Source organism: Gorilla gorilla, chromosome 8, assembly GCF_029281585.2.
Source record: "Gorilla gorilla gorilla isolate KB3781 chromosome 8, NHGRI_mGorGor1-v2.1_pri, whole genome shotgun sequence".
Classification (NCBI taxonomy): Eukaryota; Metazoa; Chordata; class Mammalia; order Primates; family Hominidae; genus Gorilla; species Gorilla gorilla.
In genome coordinates, this window is record NC_073232.2 from 12,431,259 (window position 1) to 12,454,095 (window position 22,837).

Consider the following 22,837-nt stretch of genomic DNA (forward strand, 5'->3'; position numbering starts at 1 on the left):
TTTCTTTATCAAGTAAGAAAATGCACTGCTGCTATAACAACAGTCTTTATTAACTGACCATAGAATAGACAAAATAAAAACTAGAAACATCACCCACCTTTTCTGCTTTTTACAAATTCTATTTAGGAAGCATGAGTTACCTCTATTATTAAATACAATGAGCATTGACAACAAAGCAATTATAATTTTAAATCAAAATTTGAGGAGAAGCAAAGTTTGGGTTCCTCAGCTATTTAGTTTTCAACACTTGGGTAGTAGTCATTTAGGTAAGTATTTTTAAGGTACTGTCTGAGGTGTCTACATGAGTGTGAGTGTGCACACCACACCTAAAATACAGAGAGATGCCTCTTCCACAAAGGTACTGTCTGAGGTGTCTACATGAATGTGAGTGTGCACACCCCACCTAAAATACAGAGAGATGCCTCTTCCACAAAGGTACTGTCTGAGGTGTCTACATGAGTGTGAGTGTGCACACCTCACCTAAAATACAGAGATGCCTCTTCCACAAAGGTACTGTCTGAGGTGTCTACATGAGTGTGAGTGTGCACACCACACCTAAAATACAGAGAGATGCCTCTTCGACAAAGGTACTGTCTGAGGTGTCTACATGAGTGTGAGTGTGCCCACCTCACCTAAAATACAGAGAGATGCCTCTTCCACAAAGGTACTGTCTGAGGTGTCTACATGAGTGTGAGTGTGCACACCACACCTAAAATACAGAGAGATGCCTCTTCCACAAACTTCAGTTTATCAAACTGAAAGTTCTTCTCAACTAATCTGAGAACCAACTTGTAAGAAAAAAAGAGTTTTTATTTAGTGTTGCTGGCCAACTGGAATATTCTTAACACTAAAACTCAATTTTACAAAACTACTGTTTTAAATTCTTCCTCTTAGACTAATTGTTTTATGTTTAATTTCTGATCCAAGAGAATTTTCAGCTTCATTTAGCATTTTTATTTCCTCCACCCCCAGCTGTAAAGAAAAAAAACCAAAAAAAACAAATTGGAATTGTAAGCAGTTGAGGCAGGAATCCAAGCGGTCTTTTCCTGCGACTCCAGCCCTTTCTGGAGGGTTCTGCCCTTTCCCCTTCAGGCATCTGTTCTGTCTTCTGTGAACCTGCTGCCCACATGGGAACGCTGTTTCTCATACTCTGGGCTCTGGAGGCTTTCACGTCCATCTGGCTGTGTCCATCCTGGGCACATTTGCCTTAAACATCACTTAAAGGGTTGCCAAACAAGTCAGTAATCAAGACAAATAATACCTTAATGCAATTTTAAAGTCAAAACTAATGCAAAAACATCCACTAAGAGTAAGATATTAAAATCCTAACTCAAGATGAGGTTATTGCCTCTATTCTATTTACACTTCCAAAGTCACTAACTCTGATGAATGCCAATATATAAAAACACATCATTCTGTATTCCATTTCTATGTTATATGTAAATTTCAATCTTATGTGCTTAAGTTATTCCTTTTATTTCCAGTATTTTATTCGTGTGTTTGGGGTATGATGGTGGGAGGGTCCTTTTTACACTTTTTATCTTTTGCTACTAGCTGTATGACATTCAGCAACTTACATAGTCTTTCTTTTTCTTGATTTCTTCTTCCATAAAATGAGAATGAGTATCTGCCACACAAGGCTATTGGAAAGCTCGGTGAATTGGCACCTGTTAAGAACTGAGAGCAACACCTTGCAAAAGTGACTATTGTATGTGTTGACCTTTATTATTGCTGTTTTTGTTGTTGTTGTTGCTGCTGCTGTTGTCTTTCCTGTTCTATTACAAGTCAGATTCCTTTGTGTCTCACCCGTGGTATCTGCGGTGAGGACCAAAAGACTCTCCCACATGGTTGCCATATTTCTCAGCATTCATTCCCCTTCCACGCTTGGAATCGTTTAGCTTTCCATTCCTGCAGCAGCTGTACTAGAAGCTGCGTGTTGTCTGCTTTGATGAACATAGCCTGGGATGCTGTGGGCGCGAAGGCAGAAGGAAGCAGCTCCCGCCAGCAGGAGGGCCCTGCTCCACTCTTAAGCCTCCGAACTGCAGCACCTTTAAGGAATCCACTCAGCTGTGTAAATTGAAGGATTCCAGAAAGCAGCCTCCAGGGTGATGCTGACCTAAAATTCTACCACTTATCTTAGGCTAAGCATTACATTTTGTATTCAACCCTCTTTTCAAATGCCAAAACCTTTACTTTTTACACCTTGGCATAAAATAATTTAACAGGTACCTCGCAGATGGGGGAGTAGTTGGGATGAGATACCCAGGAGTTCAAGAGAGTAATTACCCAACTCTTCAAGGAATATTTATTACACATCCGGTAAGCGTTCAGCTAGTACAGGGATCTGAAGATACAAGGAAATGAACAACGCGGTTCTTTCCCTCAAAAGTTAATGGGTAAAGAGATACATGGGAGAAATGACAAAGTGTACTTGGGCTGAATTGGGCACTTCACTTCTCTGTGCTGTGGTTTCTGTACTCCGAGGACTTAGTGTAGAGAAATGCATAAAGACATTGATTCATTTCAGGTACTGGCACATTGCAAGTCCTCGGGAAGTGTAAGCTGTTGTTCTTATCAACCATAGTAGTAGCAAGGTCTTAAAAGATCAGTGAGCCGGGAAGCTCTCACAGCAAAAAGGGTGGGTGAGTGGGCATTGAGGAATGAGTAGGAGTTTGCCAGGCAAACAGGAGATGGGAGAGAAGAAGAGGATTCAGGCATAGAAAACAGCAATAGCAGAAGCAGAGACATGGGTAGAATAGGGCTGATAGGAGCCGCAGAGAGAGTGAGTCCAGTTTCACAGTAGGATTTACCCCACATGGACCCTCTGGTGACCACAGGGCCCCAGGACAGGCACTGCAGGACGGCTGGTGAGCAGCTCAGTTTGTGGGGTTTTGGAAGCATCGCACATAAACCTACAGAGCCTTCTTTTCTTTTATCCCCCCCCAGGGGCACATTTCTCTGTTTATATTTTCTCTCATTCTGAAACCATGTTGACAGATATGATTATTTACGAGTTCATTAATAAACATTTACGGCAATTGATATGGAAAACAAAGTATGTGATCCATGATGAATCAGAAAAAACATCCTCACAATATATGTAACAGAGTGATATATAAATATAATGGAAATCTTTACTTTTATAAATGAATGTGAAAATATTACAAAATAACAATTATACATATATATTTCATAGGAAGAGAGTGCGAATGCCCAATACCTACAGGAAAATAAGGTAACTCATTGTAATTTATTTTCTCTCCTCTTCTGATGTTTCTCCTCACCTCTTTTCTTCTTGTGAGAGCTAGAGGATAATTCAGAATGAAGTCCCTGCTCTTCTGTGCTATGCGAGACTACAAGTATTTCAAAGGTTGGGGCTATGATTTCTCACAGTAACACCTACTGCATCTAGGGCAATGTCTCAAGTGGCGTAAACACTGAAACCTTTCACTTGTGTAACACATTTTTAGTGCTCACTGATATGAGTCAGCTGCTGTTCTAGTTCTTTGAGATACGTTGTTAAACAAAGGAGTCAAAAATGCCTGTCTTCCCGTAGCATAGATTTCATCAGGTAGAATGAGGAAGTGGTGGTAATGGACACAGAAGATATACGAGTAAGCCACACAGAATAGAGCAGGAGAGAAATTCTATTTATGTCCAACAGCAACTATTTTGTAAAATAATATTTCAAAGGCTTGGTGTAGCAGGGAGGTAAGAAGTTTAATCAGAAATGCTGTGACCGGATCTGAAGGTTAAAGCCAGCATATATTGATGATGTGAATTTGCTCACCTTAAAAAATATTTCTTAAAATCAAATGATTCTAAAATTCTAAATTTGGAGGAGGCTGGGAGGGTTCAATGAGCATCATAATTTATACTTCTGGGAAAGAGGATGTAGAAGCGAGAGAAGATACAGATCCAGAGAGGAGGGTTTTGCTCCCAGTCTCAGAGGCAGCCTTGCAGCCTCATTTTTCTCATGCATTTGGAGGCATGGCCTTTATAAATCCCACTCATCCAGGGTGACTTCCACCCCCATGAAAGTGGGAAAACATGGACAAACTACTGTTCTATCAGAAGCCCTCACAAAACACCCAACACTTTTTTTTTTACTCAAACACATGTTAAATGTTTAATTAATTAATTCACTAATGAAGCCCGTAAGCTGTGCCAGGCATTGCTGGAACTGATGGCGGTTCATCCTTGAGTAACACGACAGCAACTAGTCTCCCTGGAGCTGATATTCCAAAAGGAACTTTTCCTAAGTCAAGGTTACATCTGAGCAAACTCAACATCTGATGATTCCTTTCCCAATGGCCCAACCTTCTGCCAGCTGGTTATACTGAGAATCAACAGGTGTTGGGTTTTTCCCACTCCATCCCCTGCCTCTCACCCATTCTCCATGACTGATGTCCTGATCTTGTCCTGGGAGGCTGACCCTAAAGGATGGTACTAACCAGCTCCCTGGCTGACTGCCTTCCTGTGGGGTTGGCCAATGAAAGTCACTGGCTGGAGACAGGAGGACGGAGAAGAGGGAAGATGTGGTATTTTCTCTTTGCTCTTGGAGCATTAGCGCACGGGCAGCCCCTGTGTCCATCCAGGGTGTTAGTGGCCACCGCTGGTCGGCTGCTTCTCCGTAGCTCCATGTCCCACCAAGTGCTGGCAGCTCCATTTCCTTCTTTGCTCTCTCCAGACTTCCTGCTATTGCTGGGCTCAAGCGGCCCCAGCACCCCTTCTGAGACCCTTAGCTCTGCCCCAAAATCTGTAAATAGTCTTTCCATCAGTGTCTCTCCTCTGAAAGGTAAGAGTGCAATTCTGCTGCCTGCCAGGCCTCCGCCTGATAATCCAGCTTTGCACCAAGAATGTGAATCTTGGTGAGAAGCAAGGAGATGAATGCATGCTCTAAGCATTAAAATCTCAGGCAAGGCCATGCTGATGTACAGCTCATGTGGACAAGTGAACACAGAAACGAGAGTGTGTATGCGGAATCCATCACAGAGTGTCTACAGCCTGTGGTGACAAGTTCCCCCGCAGGAGAGCAAGCTGGGGATCACATGAGTGTGTGTGTGTGGAAGGCACTGTGTCTTTTTCGCACATCCAAGAAGGCTCTCCCGAGAAATGGGCTTTTAGGAATTACTTGAGTCAATAAAGTGTTGGGCCCAAAGACCTAGTATCCCCCCGAAAGTGTGAAGGTCCAGAGATAAGAAAGAGTGATGATATCTAGTCAAAGCTAAAGCTGAGCCAGTTCCCCAGAGTGAAGAGGAATGAGAACCTATAGAACTAAGACCCTGGAGGGAAGGTGAAGATTTATGTCATTGTGGGGATGGAATGTGAGCTGTTGAGTACTTGGGGCTTTATGGGGAGTCTAATGAAATGCCATCAAAAGACCAGCTGAGGGGGCATCACACTCACATTTGTGGTGTTGTGGATGAGGCTGTTGTCTGACTGAGAGAGGCTGGAGGGGGAGTTGAGGAATTAGCGCAGTCCCCAGGCCATGGGGGCAAGATCTTGAATGAGTCCATCACAGGCCTCCATGTGAAGAACTAGATTTGAGAGACAAATAAAACAGGATTGAGTGCAGCACCCAAAGGTTGCTTGTAGAACAAGAGATAAAGTCACCCTGAGCAGAACGCAGAGCGTCTTGTTGGGGAGGTTCTTCATCACTTTAACAGGACACTTAGGATCAAGCCACATCCCAGAAGGCAGGAGATGACCGCTGCCTCCAGCCTGTTGGGGCTCAGCTCTGCGCTGAGGCTTTTCAGAAAGGCTTGTGGGTAAATTGTTAGAAAGAATGGGCCACAGAGACAGGCACATGCATTTGCCTGTATATAGCCTTTGTGTTTGATGTTGTTCTTTGAAGTCTTCTAGAACTTGCTATAATTGACCAAGTCTTATGATTGAAAGAGTGAGGCTTTGAGGCATCTCAGACCTAAGGTCAAGGGCAGCTCTGCCCTCATTGGCCATGTGACTCTGGGAAAGTGACATGGCCTTCGTTTACTAGTCTATGAGGTGGGGATAATAACAGTAAGAGCACAGCACTGTGGTAAAAAGGGATGGCTTCAGGTGAACCTGCTGACTCACAGCGGGTTCCCTGCGACTTCAGTTCTCACTCAGAAGACATAATCCAAACTGTCTAGTGCTTAATGGGTATGTTTTCCCTCCCTGTCTGCTTCAACCGCCTGGACTTGCCCCTGAACCTCCTCCACCCCCCAAAAACTGTAAATACCTTGAGTTTGGGGGGACACCTTATAAATAAGTATTCCTGCGTGAACTGTCCATCGCCACAGGCTCTTAGTAAAGACTTGTTGGATTGCATCGGATTGCTATCCACACTCAGCAGTCTGACCCTCAGCAAAGCTCAAGGATTCAAGGTGATGGGCAAAGCAGGCAGTTTTGAGTCCTACTGGGAAGCTGGAGTGGGCTGGGAATGCCAGAACCTCACTCGGCATGTTCCAAAGCAGAAGCTCTTGGTCTTGACTGAGTCTTAGAATTAGCTGGGGTGGGGTAGGGGAGGTTTAAACATCTCTGATGCCCAGGCCTCACTCTAGATCCATCATATCAGACTCTCTGGGGACAGGACCCAGGCATCAGCATTTCACAGCTCCCTGGTTGCTTTCTACGTGGAATCAGGGTTGAGAAACTCTGTTCTAGTCCACAGTATCACCAGCAGACATGGGGAATTACAGCCATGTCATAAGTAACCCTCGGACTGCACTGCCTCTGATAAGATCTACAAGGTTATTGCCTTTCTACAAGTCATTGATGATGGGAAGCCCTGATCATTTTCAAGATCTCAGTCATGAATATTGTGGATTGAAAAAGAAATATGTAGAAACAGGAACAAAATACTTTCATTATTTCTTATCCTTTGGCATACATTGAATTAGAAAACAAACCATCTAAATACTCTCACTTCAAGTTTAAATTTTTCTGAACTCTGGAAAAATAGTTTATTTATTAATTCATTTATACACTCACTTGTTCAGCTACGATCTTCAGCAAATTGTATGTGGATTTTCCACTAGAACATAAGATAAGAGGGCATTGCCTGGTGTTCATTCACCATGTCTCCTTCACCCGTAACAATGCCGGGGACACCTTGAGTGCTTGTATTATTCTATGCAGAATTCTATGTAGTATTATTCTATACTACACACTGGGCAGCTGAAACCCAGAAATCTATTTTCTCACAGCTCTGGAGGCTGGAAGTTGAGATCAGGGCATGGGCAGGGTCGGTTTCTCCCAAGGCCTCTCTCATGACTTGTAGATGTGATCTTTCATCTTGTCCTCACAGGGTCATTCCTCTGTGTGTCTCTGCATATCCAAATGTCCTCTTCTTCTAAGGACACCAGTCACATCGGATTAGGGTTCATCCTAAAATAACCATTTTAACTTAGGCAGCTTTTAAAATGTCCTGTCTGAAAATACAGTCACATTCTGAGGTTGTGGGGGTCAGGGCTTCAGCGTATGAATTTATGGGGGAGGGCAAAATTGTGTTTATAACACTGCTCGATGCATACAAAATAAAATGAATGGATGAAAATATTTGTAACAATGGAATTGGAGAAAAATGTGAAAATTCACTTGGGGTGCTTGTTAGATCTCCAAAAGAGTAGGTTTGGTGTAGAAATGCTGGAAATTCAGTGGTGGTCTGGGGTGAGCTGCCTTGATATTGATCTGTCTTCCTTGGAAGGCATGCATCCGCCCATTCCTTAGAATTTGACAGGAGGCAATATCAAGGAAAATATCATCTCACAAAGATGGGAAAGAGGAAAAGTGATCTGCCATCTCCCTGTGTGTAGAGGAGGGCAGTGGTGCACGGAATAGGAGAGCCAGCGGATGCAGCCACTTGCCCTGCAAAGTTTGCATGGGCAGGTGGCGTGGGCGGCGATGCTGCTGTGATAGAGGCTGAGGTGCCACCGGTGGTTCTGAGACGTGTGGAGAACATTTCACTCTTGGGAGCTGCTTCTTAGTCGCCACAAAACATCCATCAGAAACGAATCTGCCCATGTCCTGCCCGTGTGCTTCTGCAACATGTTGTAACCTGCCACCGTTTTTGCATAAAATTTGTAATTGGACCATTGCACCAAAGAAACCTGAAAAGCCTGCCGTGAATCATCAGGCATGGGAAGAAAGAGAGTGATGTCACGGAAATCTCATTAAAGTGTCCCCGTGCACATTGGAGATTCTTCGTTCTGTGCCACAGTCAGGAGAGGGGAGAAAACCTTTCCTAGGTGATGCTCCCTTGAAGGCTAAGTCTGAGTGTTTTAGGTATTTCCTTTTAAAGAAATCATGCACTATGACAAATGAAAGTGTGTAAGATTGCATTGTTACTTTCCTGTGCGTGGCTGGACACACACTGGCGTCAGTCTTTGCCTGGGAAACAGTGGCATTCTGTACTTTATTGGAGTGCATTCTTGGGAAGCATTTGTTTGAGATCCTCTAGGGTCATCTAAGAGGCTCCCATGGCAAAGTGGCTGAAGATAAAAGTCAAGGTGAATCTAGCAGCTCAAAGTTTTCATGGGTCATTTATGATGGGTGTTAGGTCATCATCCTTGCCTGTAAGATTGGAAATTAGGAGGCAGACTGACGTTTAAGCAAATAATTAGTAGTGTAAGTAAAGTTAATATGAAGAATAAGTCAGCTGGGCATGGTGGCTCACACCTCTAATCCCAGCACTTTGGGAGGCCAAGGCAGGAGGATCAGTGGAGCACAGGAGTTCCAGACCAGCCCAGGCATCATAGTGAGACCTAGGTTAAGACCTCGTCTCTATTAAATTTGAAAAAATTAGGCAGGTGTGGTGGTGCCTGCCTGTGGTCCCAGCTACTCAGGAGGCTGAGGTGGAGGGTTGCTCGAGCCCAGAAGGTCGAGGAGCAGTGAGCCATGATCATATCACTGTGCTCCAGCCTGGGTGACAGAGCAAGACCCTCTCTCAAAAAAAAAGCCAATTTGAATGTTCTGTGTATGTATGTCTACATGCCCATGTGGTATGTGTACACATGTGTATGTGGACGCCTGTATGGTACATGTACCTGTGCCTATGTTTGCATATGTGTACATGCATGTACACGTGTAAATCTTTATGTGTATGTAGGTTTGTGTGCAAGAAAGTACATGTCTATATGTGTGTTAACATGTGCATGTATGTGTGCACATGCCTATGTGTACACACGTACAATGTGTGCATGCATGTACGCACCTATATAAGCATGTGTGTGCATGCTTGTATGTGTATGTACATATGTGTGCATATGTGCATGTCTGTGTGTGAACACGTGTGTGCATGTGTGTGCCTGTCTGTATGTGTACATCTCTGTGTACACATACATGTGTGTATAGGAATGTATGCATGTGTATGGCTGCCTGTACGTGTATGTCTGCATGTGTCCACATATGTGTGTATAGGCATGTATACATGTGCATGTGGTTTGGAACAGGGAGCTGCAGCATGACAGGCATGGCATTGTTCAGAGAAGAGGAGTGAGAGAAAGCTCCTGAACTCCTCCTCAGGAAGGCATCAGGAAGCGCGGCCTCTGCCTATCGGGATCTCACCACAGGGCTCTCCTCCCGACCCACACTGCTGTGAGTAGAAGGGGGACATTGTCCCCACCAAGCCCCTGCATCCAGTTCTTTCCCAGCTGCTTGCCTTTTTCTCTGCAGGCTCCTGTCGGATGTACAGAGCCTCTTCAAGGGTAGTCCCTGTGACTTCCACCATGGGGTTGAGAGTGCAGACTGAGTTTTATGGAAATATCTCACGTGGTTCCACTTTCTCTGTTGGGGCCACTGAGCAATGCATTCCTTCTGGGCCCCTGTGGCCTTATTTTTCTGTTTTTTTCTTCACGCCCTATTGTTGAAGCTTCTATGGTTTCATGTACTTTATCCCGATAGCATGTTGCCCCCTCATAGCAGCTGGTTATTTGGCCCTGATGAGGTGGAGCTGGGGTTCTCGTTCCGGCTCCAGCCCTGGGCTGTTTGAAATTCACCCCGCCCTGGCTCTGGTTTCCTCTCCCTCTGGTTTCTAGTAAGGGGAGCGCCAGTCCAGTTTGAGCTCCACTGTCACTGCCGTCACCTTCTGATGGAAACCTGCTAGTTGTAAAGTCACCTCCCTCCATGCTCCATGGGAACGCTTGACGACTCCAGATATCCTATAATTAACTGCAGGGCTTGACGGGGGACAGAGAAGCTCCACCGCATGTTTATTTTTACAAAGAGGCAGCCGCACAGAGGTTGCTGAGCACACATCTATGCTGAAACACTCGCCTAGGCAGCCCTCTTCATAGCCTGTAGAGTGACGGTGAGGGCACTGTTGTGTTCAGGAATTGCCACAGGAAATGACTTTATGCAAATAATCCCAGGGGAGGTGCTGTAGGCTCTGAGAAAGCCGTAATTACAGCTTCCACCCGGGCATTTTCAGTGATCAAGTCTCTGGAATGTAATCTTTCCAGGCCTTCTGGAACTGGGAGTGATAAACAATCATTTGGGATAATTGCCCGAGAGCAGCCTCCACTCTCCCAGAGGCCGTGGGGCAGAAATTCCAAGTCCCTGCCTCTGAGAAGGGGGTCCTTTGGCCACCTCCCTCCGCGGTCCTGGCCAACATGTCTGCATCTCTGAAATGGAGCTTTCCTCTCTTCTGGGCTGTTTGGAAACCGCCTTCTGGGATAGACATCTCCAAGGAAGAGCCGTGTCTACTTTGTTTCTTCCCCGCCTCTCACACCCGGTTCAATGTGATACCACAAATATGGCGAGCTGTTTGAAATAATTTGCAGAACCCAACACTGAAGACAAGCTCCAACCTTCCAGAGTATATTTTGAGTATTTTAGCACAAGTGTCAAGATTTTATGCGTTACAGTATGCTCATGATATCTTCCCTGCGGTTTATTTTGGGCGAGATAAAATCTGTAGCAATTAGTTTCTCACAAGTCTATTTTATGCAGAAGAATCTGTTATTTCCTAGGCGTGTGATTTCTTTGGTTTTACCTTTACCGTAAGTGTCTTCCTTCCCAGATCCCTGCTCCCCCTTGGGGTTGGCAGTTGTCCTTCGCTTCTGCCTTCTGGGCTGTGCTCCGTCCCTTAAATGCTGTTTGGGAAGACGTCAAGTGCAAATGAGGAAGCTGCTGTAGGTTAGTGAGCCATACCCAGGACCGAAATAGAAAAGTGCTGGTACCAACAGGAAATGAGAGAGTGTGTGTGCAAAGATGAGGCTATGGTTGGGATTATGTATTTTAATCTTGTCTGAAACGTGTGTATTTCTGTCATGGGAACCAGCAAAGGACATAGAAACAGGTAGCGTAAGACCCCTTAAGATAAAGGGAAGGAGTCCATTATTTGCATAGAGCAGGTGTCTATGGGCGGTCCACTTTCTCTCTTTGCGTTTCTTCGAATTCTTCATTTTTACTCCATTCAACCACTTGTAAACCCTTGGTCAAACTGTTAATTGAGACGTAAATTCCATTGTAGGTATCCCTGCAATCGAAGGAAATAAAAGTTCTGTCTCTCTGGAATTAGGAAGAGCATGCAGAACGTTGAAAGGATTTAAGATGGACTAAGGTGTGTGTGAAAATGCCTCTTTTCAAAAAACCAGAAAAGAGAGCCTGCACTAATTACATGATTGTGCTTTCTTTTTAAAAAAGTTTCCAATTTTACTTAGTTAAATGGGAGAGAAACCACAGCGGATGAGGCACTCCGGGCCTTTTTCTTTTTTTCAGCAGTGGAGCAGCAGAAATCATGGATCACAAGTGTCTCTGTAATCAGGCTGCACCGAGACATTTCTCGGCATTTCTGATGTTTCAACCCTACCCCACCTGCCAGGAGGAGGCTCCAGCCCGCCAGGAGGGCAGGAGGCCATTGCTGCTGCCACTCCAGAACCTCATAAGGGTTTATTGTCTGCCCACAGTGTATTTGTCAAGGTGGGCACCTTGCGTCGTGGGGCACTCTGTTTTCTCTCTCTCTCTCTCTCTCTCTCTCTCTCTGTTTCTTTATATATATGCATACACAGACACACACACACAAACACACACACACGGTCACTGCAGTTTACAAAGAAAAAAAAAAAAGAAGAAAAGAAAAGAAAAAAGGCAAACCAATTCCCCTCTGTCTGGGACCCAGGTCGGAGCCAGCCTGCCATGACCAGTCTGGAAGAAGGTGGCAGAGAGGTGGGGCAGCTTCCCGAGGCCTGGGAGGTGCGTCTCCATGGCAACTGCGGGGCTTTCCCAGATGATGTCACACGTCACACAGGATTCCTGAGATCCACCTGGAGATTGGCTGGTGAAGGATCACTGCCTTTTATCTTGTTCCAACTCTTTATTTGCGCTATAGACAGGCACTGTTTCTTACTTTAGCTCCGAGAGCAGTTTCTTCGTGCTACCTAAACTGCTGGGCTGACCCCGTGTATCCTAGATTCTTTACAAGGGGGAAAAATATGTTTTTTAAACAAACGTGTTACCAGGGTGAAGTCTGAGGAGCTGGAAGGGAGGGAGACAGGGGCTTTGCTGTCCTGAAGTGATGCCTTTGCTGTGGCGTGACAGCTCAGACTGGAGCCCGGCCCCAGGGAAGGGACTAAGGAGGTGTCTGTTGTTTTTCCAGCTCTCCTACTAACCGATCAGCTCTTCTCCCAAGTGGACCTCCTGATCCTCCAGAACCTCCTGGGTCCTGTCCCAGCAGCTGCAATTTGCAGAAGAGGAGATTGGTCAGGAGGGAGATGCCGTGGCCTCACTAGCAGCTGCAGGCTCTTTGCCTGTTTGTGGTGTAAATGTTTGAGTCTCCCCCTAATTCACATGCTGAAATTCTCACCCCCAAGGTGATGGTGTTAGGAGGTGGGGGCTTTAGGATATGATGAACTCATAAAGGTGGACCCCCCATGAATGGGATTCGAGCCCTTTTGAAAGAGATCCTGGAGAGCTCCCTCACTCCTTCCTCACTCCTTCCACCATGTGAGGACACAGTGAGAAGCTGCCATCTATGACCCAGGAAGCAGATACTCACCAGATACCAGATCTGCCAGAACCTTGATCTGGGACTTCTGACCTTTAGCACTGTGAGAAGTGACTGTGTTGTTTGAAAGTCACAGTCTATGGTGACAGAACACCACAGGGGACTCAGACACGGCCCCCATGCTTGCTACAGGAAGCCTGCGGTGGAGCCCTCTTCCCTCCTTGAAGTCTGGATATGACTGAAAAACTGTGGGTTCAAGTGTAAACAGGCTTGCTCTGTGAAGATGGACCTTTATTCTGGCAGATTTCAGCGTGTCTTGCTTGTATTCTCAATTGTGACTTAAGATGGGTGTCGCTGGCCCAGGGTGAGACAATGGGAACTGGCATGGATGCGGCTGGAGGGTACGCACCCTTCTTAAGTGGTAACAGGTGATGTTCATGGAGTGTACATTCTGAGCCAAGCATTATTTTATTTTTTTTAATTAATTCTCTTTATAAGTCTATGAGAAAAGTGTTCTTATTAGCCCCATTTTAAAGATGCGGAGACGGAGACACAGGGAAGTTGCATGATCTGAGTGCCTTATGGCTGGTGCTGCAAGAGCTAGGAGAGGAGCCAGGAGGTCCCCGTCCAGTGCCTGCACCTACTGCCAAGCTGTCATCCCTGCCAGGTCACCACCTGAGAGCAGAAGCTGAGAGAAATTTGCTCTCTGCCCTGGTGGAGGCTGCAGGCCCTAGGAGGGAGGTTGACTCCTTGCCCCACCAGCTCCATGATTCTGTTTTGTACGGGCCCCACATAGCACGTCCATCTGCCCTGGGCTGAGAGAAGAGGCATCAGAACTTTGCAGTCAATCAGTTCCAATAGCTGACTAAGACTGAATTGTGTTCATGACCAGCACTACTTGAAGCAATATAGAAGATGTACTTTGAGTCAATCAGGGAACTCTGCAGGCAACACTCATGTAGAAAAACAGAAAAAAAAATCAAGGTAGAAGAATACAAAGCAACTAAAAGGGCACTCATGCAGAAGCCAATGCCAGGTATTCTCCATTGCTGATAGATTTAAGTTGCTGGCACGAGGCTAGAAGAAAAGGCAAAATGAAGCATTTAAATAATTCAATTTTCACAAAAGTACATGTTAATTCCACATCTTGGTGATTGTGATCAGTGCTGCATAAATATGGAGTGCAGGTGTCTCTTTGGCACACTGATTTCCTTTCCTTGGGGTGCATACTCAGAAGTGGGATTGCTGGATCAGAGTTCTACTTTTAGTTTCTTGAGGAACCTGCATACTGTTTTTCACAGTGGCTGTTCTAGCTTACATTTCTATCAACAGTGTACAAGAGTTTTCTTTTCTTGGCATCTTTGCCAGCATTGATTTTTTCATCCTTTTGATAATAGCTGTTTTAACTGGGGTGAGATGGTATCTCATTGTGGTTTTGATTTGTATTTGATGATTAGTGATGTTGAACATTTTAAATATATTCGTATTTGCCATGTGTATGTCTCCTTTTGAGAAATATTTATTTTATCATAGCACTATTCACAATAGCCAAGACATGGAATCAACCTAAGTGTCCATCAACAGATGAATGGATAAAGAAAATGTGGTGCATATACACAGTGGAATACTATTCAGCCATAAAAAGAAGGGAATCTTGTCATTTGTGGTAGTGAGGATGGAACTGAAGGACCTATGCTAAGTGAGATAAGCCAGGCTCAGAAAGACAGGTCATGCATGTTCTCACTCATACGTAGACTCTAAAGAAGTTGACCTCATGAAGGCAGAGCATAGATGATGGTAACTGAAGCCTGGGAAGGGTGGAGAGATAAGGAGAGGTTGGTTAATGGGTACATACAGTTAGATGAAGAAATAGGTTCTAGTGTTTGATGATACAATAGGATGACTATAGTTAGCAATAATTTATTGTATATTTCAAAATAGCTAGAAGAGATTTGAAGTTGATATGGTTTGGCTGTGTCCCACCCAAATCTCATCTGGAATTATAGCTTCCATAATTCCAATGTGTTGTGGGAGGGACCCAGTGGGAGATAATTGAATCACGGGAGTGGTTCCCCCATACTGTTCTCGTGGTAGTGAACCAGTCTCATGAGATCTGATGGCTTTATAAGGGGAAACCCTTTTCACTTGGTTTTCAATTCTCTCTTGTCTGCCACCATGTAAGACATGCCTTTCACCTTCCACCATGATTGTGAGGCCTCCTCAACCGTGTGGAACTGTGAGTCCATTAAAACTCTTTCTCTTTATAAATTACCTAGTCTCAGGTATGTCTTTATCAGCAGCATGAAAACAGACTAATACAGAAGTGCTCTCAACACAAAGAAATGACAAATGTTTGCAGTAATGGATATCCTAATTACCCTCGTTTACCATTACACATTGTATGTGTGTATCGAAATATCACAGGTTCCTCATAAATATGTACCATTGTTTTGTATCAGTAAAGTGGAAGAAAACATTGAAAAATAATGACAAAAAGTGACAAATGTTTGCAGTGATGGATGTCCTAATTACTCTATTTGACCATTACACATTGTACGTATGTATCGAAATATCATAGGTTCCCCATAAATAGGTACCATTATTATGTATCAATAAAAAGGAAGAAAACATTGAAAAATACAGGTTAAATTTTTGAATGAAACTTTATTTTCTGTTGTTTTTACCTCCGCCAATCCCCACCACCAGCTCTGAAGTATTCAGACAAAATTCCCTCTTGAGTATTATTAATAAGGAAGATACTGGGTGATAAGCAGATGACAAACCTCCTCTGATTGCCTGTCCTGGGAAACCTTTCTGCGGCATGTCAAAATGCACCCCTCCATGTAAGTCAAGAGCCCAACACTAATGACAAGGCAGTACAAGCTCCTCCATCTGGGGTCAGGCAGATAAAGTCCGAGTTCACAGTTTGTTTCTTTTATGCAGTGAAGAACAGAAGAATGAAATGCATGTCATTTGTACAATTCCCCAGCAGTATTATTTCTCAGAATCAGGCCTTGAGATACATTGAAAGAACAAAAACTGTAAAGTTATGGTCTCAGTAATGTTGTATAAGTGTATCAGCCGGCCGTGACTGACATCCCTGCATGAAATGTATGGATCCTTCCAAGACTCCGATATAAATGGGAACCACCTCTCGCTTTTATGTGGAGGTGGGTGCTAGAATGCTGCAGGCAGCACTACTAAGGCCAAGAGACTCTGTCTTGGAAGCTAATCTCCCATGTTGGCTTTGATGAACCCCAGTTCCAGGAAGGCCTCCAAGATTTTCAGTTTATCGATTGTTCCTTGTGTTAGAGCAGGCACTTAGCATAAATCCTGCCAGTAGGTCAAACAACTGTGATGTTATCATACTTCAGTTGTCCTGCATGTCTCTTCTGAACCACCCTTTCCCTGGTACATGAGCTCCAGGTCTGGGGCTAATGGCGGGGATCCATTCTCTTGTCTAGTCCCCTAAGACACAGACGTGGCTTCTGTTTGTAAGACACTGTTAAATGTTTCTTTTTAAGAGACTGGATTTGCCAGCCTCTTTCTTTGGCCTCTCAGCCTCCTTGGACTTCGGGGACAGGTTTGCATAGACTTGCCCACTGTGAAACAGAAGGTAGGTGTTGATTACTATAACCCTCATGCAAATAATTGCAAATAATTGGCTCATTTAAGCCCCAAGTTCTACGTTATTGGCCGTAAAAATTGAATGGTGAAGTTTAACCAGTTGGTTATGAATGTAGTTTTTTATTTCAAGGCAATTTACCTATCTAAGCCCCAAATGCTTCATCAATTAATTGAGAATGGTATTAGTGCCTATATATTTAAAGGTGTTGTAAGATCCAAATGAGATAGTATATGTAAAGAAATTAGTACTGTGATAAATCAGGTATCATATAGATACATGATACTGTAGATAAATCATATAGTTTATGATCCATAAATACTGTTATAGGAGTATGGCTGTGATGATTTAATCTGGAACATCTTAAAACTGCCCATAGCATTTGCTCATGGAGGCATTAACATATATCAAAATAATCCCCGTCATGATCAACTTTTAAGCAGTGTAGTTTTCCAGTGAACCCTTGATGAAGATAAATAAGTTACCGGATGTACCCCTAATTAAGCAAATGAATTTATTTGCTCCACAGTGTTATTAGATATAGACAACTTTAACACTGGTTTTAGATCATAAAGTATTTTCTCCTGGCAACTGCAGAAAGAAGAGCTTTATGTCTCTATTCTGAATTGAGGAGGTATGGTTGGCAAGGGGTTGGGGAAGGCTTTCGTTTATTCAGAAGTCTTTTTGAATCCAGGCAAAGGTTAAATGTTTCATATATGCTGTAGAATACTATGCAGCCATGAAGAAAAAAAAAACAAAATCATGTCCTTTGCAGTGACGTGGATGGAGCTGGAGGCCATCATCCTAAGCAAACTAACACAGGAACAGAAAATCGAATACCACATGCTTTCAATTATAAGTGGGAGCTGGACGTTGAGTACACAGAGGCTCAGGGAAGGAAACAACAGACATCAGAGTCCACTTGAGAGTGGAGGTGGGAGGAAGGAGAGTAGAGAAAACTACTGATTGGGTACTGATTACCTGGGTGATGAAATAATCCATATGCCAAACCACTCTGACATGCAATTTACCTATATGACCAATGTGCACATGTACCCTTGAACCTAAAATACAAGTTAAAAAAAAAGACACATATTAAAAATCAAAGGGCCAGAAAACAGTTTTCTTTCCATGACCCCAAATCTGTCTGGACAGTGTTCCTGCTGCCCTAACTTTCCCTCTGAATATATGTGTATGTGTATATATGTGTATGTATATACATATATATATGTGTGTGTGTATATATACATATATATGTGTGTATAAATATATACGCAAGTTCTTTATAAACTTAAGTCTGTAGCTTGTGTTGAGTTCAGACAGCTAGTCCAGCTCTGCCAGTTCACAGATGTTCCATGGAAGCAGATGATGGCTTAGGATATGGACAAACTGAGTGTGGCTCTAATAAAGTTGTTTGTTTTATAATTTATACCTCGCTTTGTAAGGTAGTCTATCTTTAATAGAAATTTAAACATTCTGCTCTGTTGAGACACATAAAATTATTTATAATAATTCTTTTGTTCCCCTCAAATGAAGCCATGATTTAAAGTTCAAACGTTGAAGTTGCCTGTACCTAGGTTAAAATCATGATTTGATACACTCCTAGCTGTAATATCCTAGAGGAGATACTCAACTTTCTGAAGCTTAGTGTTTTTAACCTATAAAATGAGCATAACTGTACCTATCTGTTAGCTTTTGTTGTTCAGGTTGAATAAGATAATCTATATACAAAGCATTTGGCAAGTTTCACCGAGGTTAAACACTCAGAGATTAGGAGTGTTCTTGTTATTATTTGGATCCCTGGTTTGTGGCTACAATTTAGTAGCCCGGGGAATCTAGGCTGCAGCTGAACCACGGAGAAGCGGTTGTCTGATGCGCTCGTTCACTGTAAAATACTGCAACACCAAATGACCTTCACCAGTGACACTGGAACGGTACTGAAGCATTAGAGTAAGCACTCAATAAGTAAGAGCCATTTTATTACTGTTGTTATCATCACCATTGTTGCTATTCAGTCTAACCTGGAAATGGGTTGTGGGAAGTTTAATTTATTTTAAAAATTGAAATGAAAGTCAATACAGACATTAATTCTATAGCAAGAGGTTATATTATTTTAAATGGCTAAAAAGAGGTAGATTATTCTGGGAACAGAATTTGCCCGAGAAGCCAGTAATTGGTTGTTACCCAGGGTTATTGTCCAGGCAATACAGACACTTCGAGTAGCTCTGTGCATTCAACATTGTAACAGTGAGTGAGAATATTATCTAGAACGCGTGAGATGCCTGGAAATTGATGATGCTGGTGGAAAGCGGAGGGAAAGGCCACTCTATGTGAGAAGCATCAGTGCGTTCGAATGAAAGAATCACTCCGTGTTGTGTAGGCTTACCTTTATACATCTGCGATGACTGACTCACCTACTTACTAAAATGCCTATCTGCAAAATAACTTTTCAGTTGTAAATCTGAAACCATCCAACTTTCATTCCCAAACTTTTCCCACTGAATCAATAGTTTATAAAATAATCTCTAACAGTATAAGCTTTCTTGGAAACACAATTATCACATTACAGCCAAACATAGTGTATCTATGCTCTTTTCAAAACCAAACATTGTTTCTAGGAATGTAATGCAAATAAACTCTACATAAGTAAATTTTAAGTACTTTTTTTAAACTGATTTGTTTCTGAAAACTAGTTTCTGCACCAAAGCTCATGAACAGAGGTGTCTTCAGTGGGATTAAATACTGTCTCAAGGTTGGTTAGCGCTTTCAGATGAAGCATCTCATTTGCTGTCATAACAATGATACCTGCCTGACCTTATAAGAACAGGTATCATTATCTTCATTTTCATTTGGGTAAGTTGAAGTTTAGCAGAGTTGAATGACTCATCCGAGGTTGTTCTCTCTCTCTCTCTGAGGCTGCCTCTCCACCTCTTTGACAATCCTCTCTCCAAACCTGTTTTTGTATATAAACAGGACTAATCTTTCTGGTCTATCCTAATGTCCACTTTTGTACCCAGGAAGAGATTATTTCTTTGAACATTTCCATCACAGAACAAATAATTATATAAGGTTTTATTGTGAATTCTCTGCCTCATAAAATAATGTATCCCAAACTCAGAATTTTCAAGAACATAACTCATGTCCCAGAGCACAGATGATAACAAAATACGTGAACGTTTTTGTCTCGGTTCCTGTTAACACTGAAAACTTGGTCACATCGTATTTTCAAGGAGTGAAGGGCAGATTCCACGTGCCGTCTTCTGTATTGCAATCACCGAAGGTGTTTGGCGGGGAGCCCATGGCTCTGTGTCTTCCTAAGTTCTTGTGCTTTTTCCTGTCTGCTGTTCTATTAACCTTACTTAAGTAACGGCGTTGAGTTACCTCCTTTCTTGTTAGAAGTGCGTGAACGTCAGGCAAGCCTCACGCCGCCTGACTGGGGAATGCTTGCCCTCACTCGGCTTTTACGGGATGATTTCCATCACAGTGTTACATCACAGTGTATTCTAAGAAGCATTTAGCTTCGGGATGTATCAGAGTGTTTTCCAGTAAAAGCACGTTTCAGGCCATGAGAAAGAGGCTGTGGATGAACCACACTTGGGATTCCGACTCCTGCGGTGCTCCCAGGTGGAGGAAGTGGCGAAGGGGGCGCTGAATGTAGCCTTGGGACATTCCAAACGGGCGATCACCACAGAGAAAGTCATTTCTTCCTCTCTTTAGAAGCAGCTGTGTTTCCTCAAGAAAGTGACTTTATCTGGCTATTCCATGGGGGAAAGCGAGCTGTCTCAAAATTAGCCTTATATGCTGTGCGGTATTAAAGGAAAATTATACTTGGCTCACCAGTGAGTCATCGTACTGGTTTCGCTTTATTTTTATTTCTTTTCTACTTTAGGAACTGAAGCTTGAGGGCAACTGTAGGGGGAAGGTGGGGAGGATGGGAAAGATGCAGAGAGAGCCTGCGCCATGGTGGTCACGAGACAGAGGAGAGCAGAGACATCCCGGCGGCATAAGCCTGAGACCCCAGGCAGGGCATCAGCTCTCCGAGCCTCAGGGGCCTTCCCTTTGAGGACATTAGCAAAGGCGTGCTGGTCCTCAGCACTAAGCTCACATCCAGTGGACGCTGTTCACTGCATCAGGGTGTGTGCATTCAGCGTGGCTGGCAGGAGAATGACTCCTTAATACTCTGCCGATTACGCTACTTATTTATTTGTATTATTTATTTTTTGAGACGGAGTCTCGCTCTGTCACCCAGGCTGGAGTGAGTAGCACGATCTCAGCTCACTGCAACCTCCATCACCCTGGTTCAAGCAATTATCCTGCCTCCACCTCCTAAAGGAGCTGGGACTACAGGTGCGCGCCACCACGCCAGGCTAATTTTTGTATTTTTAGTAGAGAAGGGATTTCACCGTGTTGGCCAGGCTGATCTCAACCTCCTGACCTCAGGTGATCCTCCTGCCTTGGCCTCCTAAAATGCTGGGATTACAGCCGTGAGCCACAGTTCCTGGCCCAATTACTCTAGAGTAAAAGAACAGTATAGATGTGACTCACTTACAAATCCACATACATACATCTGTTTAGACTCAAAACATGTGGGACCACATTTACTCTCTGCTATTTTGGGAACTCAGCAGGGAATTTGCCTAAGAAAAAGTTTACACCCTCAGGCCAGAAAGGCAACTGCGCTCAACCCAGAGTCCTGTAAATTAATTTGAAGTCTTTGGGAATAATGCTGAAACCAAAACCCAAAAGTTTCCCCTTTTCCCTTTTGGAAAATCAAGGAGAAATGAGAAAAAAGAAAAATTGTAAAGACCAAGCATTAGAAATAAAATCCCTTGACTTGGACCCAAGATTAGAAAAGAAGTTAAAAGAACATACCCTTCCTTTATCTCTCTGCACATGTGTAGGGTATAGAAGCAATAATCTTATTGTTACAAAATACAGACAGTAAAACTCGAATTAAATGGAGTGTTTGGGCAAATCATTATCCCGGACAGCTGAGGCTTTCCAATTTGAAGACAAAGGTAATACCCTCTAAGCACCATCATTTATAATCAACAAATTTTTAATTATAAATTTTACATAATAAATGCTTCTTCCATGTATTTTTACTGTCAGTTTTGTTTTATTTCTCTGATTATAAAAGCCACATGTGGTTAACACCAAGCAGGTTCATTTAGTAACGTCTAATAAAGAAAACAAAAAAATTACTCTTCATCCCATAACCCAGAAATAACCACTCTTCATGTTGTATCTCACCTTTGGGAAGAGCATTCTGAACCCCGTTCCTGTACCCTGGGGGGAGTCGGAGGTGTGATTCACAGCTCCTTGGAGCTCTCAGCCCTGTGGGGCATGCAGATGACAAAGCAGGATAAACGCTATGAAGACCTGTCCTGAGAGTTAGGAATGAGACATCATCCCATTCAGGTGGAAGGTAAAGGGCAGAAGAGAGAGGCATTTCCAGAGAGAACAGCCTGGAGGGTTTCAGGTAAAACAGCACCTGAGCAGAGCCTCAGAAGTGGGGAGAGAGAAAGGAGGTTTCCAGGCAGAGTAAGCATCGAAGTCCCAACTCAGCCCCGTGTCCAGCGCTTACTGGGTGAACTGGGGAGAGGCAAGGCTAGAGCTTCCAGGTGTGGGTGGCTACAGGTCAGATCTTAGAAGTTTTTGCAGATCTGGGCAAGAAATTTGCTTTTTTTTTTCTTTTTTCTGCAGAAATAATGTGAAGCCAGTAAATGTTAAACAGATAACTAAAATGAACGCAGGTGTGGTTTAAGGACCTGAGTAATGATCTGATCGAGACAGAGGAATCCAGGAAAGGAAGGAGAGGGAGACGCGTAGAGGCTCAAAGGTTTGGTTCCTCCCTGTGGAACATCCAAGATTATAAGACACTTGGTTAGCAGTGCTGTGCTGGGGTGTTGAGAGTCTCAAGCTCAGGGAAGAGGGGTGGAACAGAGATACTTACTTGTGAGATATTAGCGTGACTGGATCGTCGATTTAGTCATCTCTGCCAAGTTCCTTTTACCAGGTAAAAGAACATTTTTGCAGGTTCTTTGGGTTAGGAAGCAGAGAGTATCATGACCATTGTTTTGCAAATCAATTTGAAATGTTAGATGGCATGAGCAGATTCCTTGAAAAATACCACTAATTCCAGAACTAAAACAAGAAGTACAAAATCTTTATAACTCCATTTTTATGGATGGAATTGAACTTGTAATTTGAAACATTCTCAATAAGAAAAGTCAAGTCCAGAGGACTGAATCATTCAATCACTAAAAACACTGCAGGGAGAG

At 43.4% G+C, this 22,837-nt stretch overlaps 2 long non-coding RNA genes across 2 annotated transcripts in view; one reads left to right on the forward strand and one right to left on the reverse strand.

Moving 5' to 3' along the window:
* LOC129525153 (uncharacterized) overlaps nucleotides 1–22,837 on the forward strand; it is a 432,112-nt gene that overhangs the window by 157,577 nt on the left and 251,698 nt on the right. The window lies entirely within an intron of this gene.
* LOC129525152 (uncharacterized) overlaps nucleotides 1–22,837 on the reverse strand; it is a 63,307-nt gene that overhangs the window by 34,795 nt on the left and 5,675 nt on the right. The window contains exon 4 of the long non-coding RNA XR_008669251.2: nucleotides 5,410–5,540. This is a non-coding gene — a long non-coding RNA (uncharacterized lncRNA). The remainder of the gene's footprint in view (nucleotides 1–5,409; nucleotides 5,541–22,837) is intronic.